We start from the raw sequence: 8484 nt of genomic DNA on the forward strand, positions 1-8484 counted from the left end.
CCCTAATGCCTTTTTGATATTAATTTTGTCGACATTGTAAGGTTGAGTCGGCCTTTAATAAATGTTTCTGGAAGAGAGTTAACATGTTTATATGTTTCACACTACCAGCAAACTATACAACATCCCTGTCTTCCTCGATCTAGCAGGCATTTGATCCAGTGCAGACTAACTCGAGACCTCTGACCGAGCTGTGATTTCAGGGATCTGAGCAACCTGAGCCAGAGGGGGTTAAAGTTCTGAGCTGGCACCAGGGGGTGTGAAAGCTGGTCTTATCGTGACGGAGCGTTCATTAATCATGGTCACAGAAAGCACTAATAAAGACAAAGAGGCAGATTTGATCTCAGCTATAGTTCTCTGATCCTGCACCAGGTCTGTAGTGGGCTCCAGATGTGAGGGCTGACAGTGGAATCACGCACACACACACACACATGCAGGTCCATGCACACACGGTTTTGTGCGTAACATTCACATGCATTCATACACTCAAGGGATTGTAAAATCACATTTTGCCTTCAAAGAGCAGAGAGGCAGGGTGTGTTTGTTTTGACATAATGTACAGATGTGGCCTTCTCGTCAGTGTGTGTGTCAACACCAAAGTCATGTTTTCCAGGTTTACTGTTATTTTGTTCAGTTACAGTTTCAGTTACTTTATCACAGAGATCCACAAGAGGGCAACATTCAAGCAGTTTTATTCAGAATCATGGGACAGTTTCATAGTTGTCACTGTCTGGCCAGAAAATAAAGACATTATAAAGCACTTAAATTACTGTTAATGTATGATCGTTGTTGCAGGCCTATGAAGGAGTCAGATTTGATTATTTAAGATACACACTTTAAATATAGAAAGGATGAACCTGTGTCCATAGACAGATCAGTGTGTTGTTCACATAAGTAGTATTATAAGTAGGAATCATATTTTTAATATTTTGTTTTACCCTGTGAGAGCGCATATTGTCAGATCATCATCTGGACTCCACAGCTGTTCCTAATTGCTCCTCATTGCTTTGCCTTGGAACATGTTCCAGTGACCGGCCAGGTTAAAATTGTTTAAATTGTTTTATTGTACTAAGGATAGTTTTATTAAACAACTGGGTATATCCAGTTGTTTAAGTGTTTTCCTTGGTAAATTACCAAGATGTGTGTCATTAACAAGTGAGGTCCAGTCCAGTGACTCAACAATCAGAATCACATTGTAGATTGAGTTCATTTGTGAAAGAAGAATCAAGATAGACTGTACATTGTCAGATGTAATTTAAAGCACTGAACAAAGTAATAAGAAAATTGTTTCCTTCAAAAGTGTTGTTTGCCACGTCCATACTGTATGAATGGGCTCTGCTGCTCGGTGGGTAACAAATCAATTACGAATTTCAGGTAAGACCTACTATCCTTTCAAGCCCACACAAATATTAAATAATTGATAATACTTTAAAAGGACATGCTGATATGCGAAGTTTTTTTTTGCTTCTGGCAAAGTTTAAGAAAACTTCCCTCTGCTTTATTTATATAGTATTCTGTTTGGGATTGTGCAGTGCGGGGTTTTGCAATCTTATAAATGGGGCCAAAGTGCATTTACCATTTGCGTAAACTACACTGGGATGACAGTAGAGGTTACTGACAGCCTGTGCACTCCTATTGATCTGGGTGCCCAGTGGAAGCAGAGCACAGTCAATACAGTATATGTGACCAAGATGGGGCGAGACACAGAGAGGTGAATCAGCCGGTAGGTAGACAACAGCACTGAGGTAATATTCACAACTATGTGAATTGAGAAAATGCTGATGTTAAGCAGGTATAGTCATCTTTGTAGTCTAGTGTGATACCATGCTAACATTTTGCTAATTAGCGCTAAACACAAAGTACAGCTGAGGTTGATGTGAAAATCTTTGTCCAAAGTATTTGACTAATTTACATTTTGATGTGATGATGAAGTCAAGGGATCACCAAAGTCATTACGAAAAACATCTTGTGGGAACCTGTACATTCATGACAAAGTTTATACTGCGCCAATTCATAACAGAAGTTATCTCATTGCACTTTTCATATAGAGCAGGTCTAGACCGTACACTTTGTAATACTGTTCACAGAGACCCAACATTTCCCACCATGAGCAACCATGAATGGCCAGGAAAAAAATCCCTTTTAACAGTCAGAAACCTCAAGCAGAACTATGACTAAGGATAATAATACAAATAGCAATAAAAATAATAGTAATAATGATACAATAATCATAATAATAATAATAATAGGACTTACGATAATAATTGTGGCAGCAGGTGTCATGGAGACATGGGGGCAGCAGGCGACCCACAACCACTGATCCAGACTCCACAGCTCCAGAGCCAGAAACACCTGCAGAAAGCAACAAAGGAGAGAGGAGAGGGTCGTGAAAGCACAAAACTAAGGGAGGGGGAAGAAGTTGAGTTAATAACATGCATTAATGGGATAAGAATGCATACAGATAGAGAAGGAGAAGAGGAGAGAGGAGCTCAGTGCATCATGAAAAGTCTCCCAGCAGTCCAGGTCTATAACAGCATAACTAAGGGATGGTTCAAGGCTCACCTGATCCAGCACTAACTATAAGCTTTATCAGAGAAAAGTCTTAAGCCTACTCTTAAACAGGAATGGGGGTTAATATCAAAGTTTGATTTCATAATTAGGAAACATTGTAATTGTATTGTCACAAAAGCCTCCCTCTTTCTGCTAGCTTCACTAAACAGTTTTGGACATCACTTCATCACACAGTCTGAAGAAACTCAGTGAATACAAGTGATGAAGCAGTGTGTGGGAAGTAGTTTTTTTAGTCTAGAGGGACTTTTTCCTGTGTTCTCAGAGAAGCCTCTGAAAGTTTTTAATCTTTTTGTCATGGCATCACTGAAAAACAGTTGGTTAGAGCATGTAGGTGGCACGCCTGAGCATCCAATTTAGCGTAGTGGAGGACATGTCCTCTCTACCCCAGAACAGAAAGGCCCCGCTGTCTCCTCAGATGAAAGCAGGTGCACAGTGACAGGCAGTAAATGTCAGACCGTGGGTCTAGTGAAGACAACCGAGACAGCGCATGACTAAAGGAGTGAGTCATGGATGCATCCTGCAGTGCAGTGTGGACGATGTTAGAACTCAGTAAGGCCGAAGATCTTTTGCTCCCAAATCATTAACCAGATTTAATGGTTAGCAATGACACTTTCGGTGCTGATGTTCCACGGTTTATAAACCACACATGATATTTTCCTCACACGCCATCAGTGATGCCTGTACCCCTACACAAATAAGAAGAGTCAGAGAGGTGAACAGAGAGGTAGACAAGCCTGCACGTGTGGATCAATAGTGCCAAAACACAGTCGACAGTCAGACCAATGGAGGGTTGTTAAGGGACTGAGAGTCAGGAAGTGCTGCTTACTGGAGTGGACCAGGTTTTATTTTTCTTTGTATGGCAGAGAACAAAGTGTCCAATCCATTCAGTGTCCAGGTAGCTTAATTTGACATGATTGATTTCTCACAGTAGAAACATTATGTTGTGGTTCACTGTGTAGCATTATGCAGAACAACAAAATGACTGCTTTGTATCCGTTTCCTCTGTAACTCTTTCAGTCTTAAAATGAAATAGCAAAAATTGGTACCACTTTCAATTAAGGCACCCATTATTATTTATGAATTGTAACTAATATCATTATTAATAATTTAATAATTTACCAATGCTATATGTTTAAATCAAGAGCAACTCTTGTGTTGCAGGTTGTGAAAAAACACTCTTACACGTGATTTAATAATCAGCCTATTAAAAATGCTACTAAACCATGAGTTCTGCAATCACATATGTCACTTAAGTCATTAATAAAAGAGTTTATCACGTTATAATAAGCTACAGCAAAAGTTAGCAAGTCGTCTAAAACAAAATTATATTTATAAAAACTTCCACTTAATCAAATAATAAAGCACTATTTGTATTTGCACCCTACCTTCAAAAAAAGTTTATAATGAGTCTAAATAAAACTGTTAATGGGCCGGTTGGAAATGAATAGTGGAAGGTCCAGATAAAATAAAAGTTGAATTTTACATTCACTTTTGAGACAGTTGCTAACTTTAGGCTTCCAGGCTTCAGCACTGGATCATGAGGGATAAATATTTCTGGAAATGTTCAGATGCTCTTCATATGTGTAACATATATATGAGCTCATTATCTCTCATTATCAGAATAATGTATTAGTAATTGTTTATACCCGCTGTAAATGTTAATAATTTTAATAAATGGATTGCTCTGCAGTACCTTTCCAGAAGGTCGGAAGCAAAATAGTCCATAAGAGGGATTTTCCTGATGATGATGATGATGATGAAAAGGCTAAAAAGACAAAGTAACCTGCTGAAGGAGGATAAACCCCAGCCAGAGGTATGTTTCAACCTGGTAATTCAAGTTCCATAAAACTATCAGTGGCACCAAATAAAATACTCCTTCAGTGTGCAGAAATGCAAATACACATTACACATGCAGTGCAATTGCATGTGGGTTGTGTTATTACTTTTATTGAGATCCTCTTTTTCTTATTTTCTTGTCTGTCTCACTCACACACTTTGATATTTTTGGGAACAGTGCATACTGTTCAGTGTCTCAGCATCTGATCCAGGGAATCCCATATTCTCTTCTAAGCTGCTTTGGTGCATCTTTGTAACAGTGGCAGAGGCACTGCAAGCCCACACAGAGAGATTACACTGTGGATAAATCAACAAAATCTCATTTTGCCTCCCTCAGGATAGGACGGCAGATCGGAGGACTGAAGAAAGAGAGGCATGTCTGTGTCAAATGCTTTACAGCCTCATGCCAGGAATTTTATTTTAAATCCTTTACACTAAACAGGATGTGGGGTATTTTGTGCTTTCATGTTTAAATGATTTATTCCCAAGTACCACAGAAGCATCTGGGGAAAATATTTGCTCACATTCACTTTAATTCAGTCAGGATTGTGAAGTTAAAGATAAATCCCCATATCCTATATAGAGGAATATATTTGTTTTACAGCCTGCATATAAGCTTATACATATTCATATGGTAGAAATCCACAGCTAGGTGAAGGGAAAAACAAACCTGATACATTCTTGTATTGCGTAATATAACTTACAAATAAATACAATTCAATACAACATTCAAATGAAATTAACTCTGGACCCTCTAGAGTAACCTCAAGCAGATCTGCAGCTTTTCTGGACCTCACCTGGACAGGAGTGATGGTTCATGCCAGTACAAGGTGTATATTATGGAGTAAGGAAAGGAGCCATGAATTTGTAGTAAAGGGGATGTAAAGGGACGCATGGGAAGCATGACTTGATATGATGAGAGTAATTACGTGCAAGAATGGATTTTCTATCCAACTGGGCCCATGAGATACAAATATCTGCATTTTACACATTGTGATGGTTTTCCAACTCATAAGGACATAACTTTTTGTGTGGGCGTGTGCATTAGCGTGTACTGTACTATGTATGTGTATGCGGTAGTAGTCACATTTGCGTGGTGATCTGATATGACATAAGATTACCCTAGGAGATAGATTACATCACCTTTGGACTGCACATCCTATGGATATTTATAGCTATTCAGAGGGATGTCACCCTCTGTGAACAAGAAACAATGACTACAAGATTTTGTCATGAAGCATACATCTGCCACAGATTTTCAGTGTGAAAATCCACCAGGAAAGGCCAAGGGAAACGTTTGCATATGTCTTAGGAATATGAAATAATAATAAATAAATAATACATTTTTATTGTGCTGTACCAGTAATCAGAGAACTGAGTCTGAGCAGGTTTTTAGTTTAAATCATACATTTGGGTTTTATTGACTTTCATTTTACTAAGTGCAAGGCATTCAGCTGTGAAGCACAAAATGTCCCCATATTCCCATAAAATCACCATGATGGCTGTCATAACGTCTGAGGACTTTAGCAATTCACTGTCTCTGGAGCAGCGCCAACATTTGTCTCTCAGTGACACTATCATTACAGTCTGCTGTTCAGTTATTTAACGGATGATTCTGATGGTGCTCCATATTTTATTATTTTATGTATATTATTTAGTTATATACAAATTGCGCACGCTTTCCATTACTCCATTTAGAGTTTTTTTCTTTTAGCCATGCCAGCTGCATCGCTCTATGCATGGCAATGTCAAATGTCAGTTTGATGGCCTGTCAGACAGTCCACCATTTTGTTCCAGACAGAAATATCTCAACAACTATCAGGTGGGTTGCCATTAATGTTTGTACATACATTTATATTCACCAGAGGAATAATGCCGAATGACGTTAGTGATCTACTGACATTTGTGATTCTACAGTGTGTTTTATGACCAAATACCTGCTAAACTATTTTGTTTACTTTGTGTTTAGTGCTAATTTGCAAATGTTAGCATACTAACGTGCGAAACTAACATAGTGAACATGGAGACATTCTACCTGCTAAATATCACCAGCATTGTCATTGTGAACATGTTAGCGTGATGATGCTAGTATTTAGCTCAAAGCACCATTGTGCCTCTGTAGTGGCCAGTCAGTATACAGTTACTAGCATGGCTGTTAGATGTGTTCAGACAGCAAGCAATTATCTGTTTTTTAATAGGCAGCAGCAGGGCGCAACGCCACTGCCACTGCTCCACGCTACGTCCTATGCAACTAACCAGTACCATACACCACAGGCTGTTGCTATCCACCTACCGTACCTTACCTTAATCTCATCACACAGCTAAACAGAGCAGGTATCTTAAACAGAGGAAATGGTTAACAATATGAAATGATTTATCATTACTGTACATCACAACTTTGACACTGATCCTGCTCCAAGACAATTTTCATTAAGCTGTTTGTTCTCTTTTGGTAAAGAGGAGTCAGGGAAGATTTACTCCTGTATCGTTTCCCTTGCTGTGGATTCTTTTGTCATTGTCACACGGCAAGCTGCGAGTAATACAGTGGCAAATAGCCATTTCAGAATCAGAATCAGAATCAGCTTTATTTGCCAGGTATGTGTACGCATATGAGGAATTTGACTCAGGATAGCTCACAATGTGCTTACTTATACAATAATACAATAATAAAATAAAATCAGACACAGGCTACAGTATAGAGAACACACTATAAACAAAAACAATATAGACAGATTGAGACAATAATAGAATGAGCAGAGTAAAAAGGATGCAGGACTAAATTATTATCATCATCATCATCATCATTATTATTATTATTATGTACATGTCGGAGGTGGATGTGATATACAGGTACACAGTGCGATGGAGCATAGTGCAAAGGATGCTGGAATAAGTAAGTATTGTTTGCAGGTGTTATGTACTTGAGGTGGATTTGGTATACAGTAGATACAATATGACAATATGAACAGTATGAAGACCCCTGAAATAGAGAACGAAAGAATGATGAATAAATAATAATAATAATAAGTGGTAGCAGATGGTAACAGTTGGCAGATTTACTGGGTTAATGCACAGGAATTGTTCCTGACACTGAGTCAGTTTCCTGACTCCTGGAAATGTAGAAGTCTTGAATGGAGGGCAGGTTGGCACCGATGATCTTTTCTGCAGTCCTGACTGTCTGTTGTAGTCTGCTCCTGTCCTTTTTGGTGGCAGATCCAAACCAGACAGTGATGGAGGTGCAGAGAACAGACTGGATGATGGCTGTGTAGAAGTGGATCAGCAGCTCCTTAGGCAGGTTGAGCTTCCTGAGCTGGTGCAGGAAGTACATCCTCTGCTGGGCCTTCTTGATGACGGTGTCCGTGTTGGGCTGCCACTTCAGGTCCTGGGATATAGTGGATCCCAGAAACCTGAAGGATTCCACAGCAGACACAGGGCTTTTGAGTGTGGTGATGGGGGGCAGAGTTGGGGGCTCCTCCTGAAGTCCACTGTCATCTCCACAGTTTTGAGCGTGTCAAGCTCCAGGTTGTTCAGACCACACCAGAGAGCCAGCTGATCAACCTCCGAACTTCAGGAGTTTGACATATGGGTCTCCTGACATGCAGTCGTTGGTGTAGGGGGATAAGAGCAGTGGGGAGAGCACACACCCCTGGGGGGCGCCAGTGCTAATAGTCCAGGTGCTGGATGTGATGTTCCCCAGTCTCACCTGCTGACTCCTGTCAGTCAGGAAGTTTGTGATCCACTGACAGGTGCAGGCTGGCACAGTGAGCTGGGTGAGTTTGGTGTTGCATATGTCCCTGGAGAGTCGAGGTGTTGCAGGATGTAATGCAGTCCTAACCTGACTGCGTCATTTACTAACCTGTTAGCCCTGTAGGCAAACTGCAGGGGGTCCAGCAAGGGGCCTGTAATGTCCTTCAGGAGGGGCAACACCAGTTTTTCAAAGGACTTCATGACTACAGATGTCAGGGCGACAGGTCTGTAGTCATTTAATCCGGAGATGGAGGTTTTTTTGGGGATAGGGATGATTGTAGAGCGTTTGAAGCAGGAGGGAACTTCCCAAAGCTCCAGTGATCTGTTGAAGAT

The sequence above is a fragment of the Micropterus salmoides genome, unplaced genomic scaffold (assembly GCF_014851395.1).
Source record: "Micropterus salmoides isolate LMB-PRFRI ecotype aquatic unplaced genomic scaffold, ASM1485139v1 Ms_hic_scaffold_6, whole genome shotgun sequence".
In the NCBI taxonomy this organism is placed as follows: domain Eukaryota; kingdom Metazoa; phylum Chordata; class Actinopteri; order Centrarchiformes; family Centrarchidae; genus Micropterus; species Micropterus salmoides.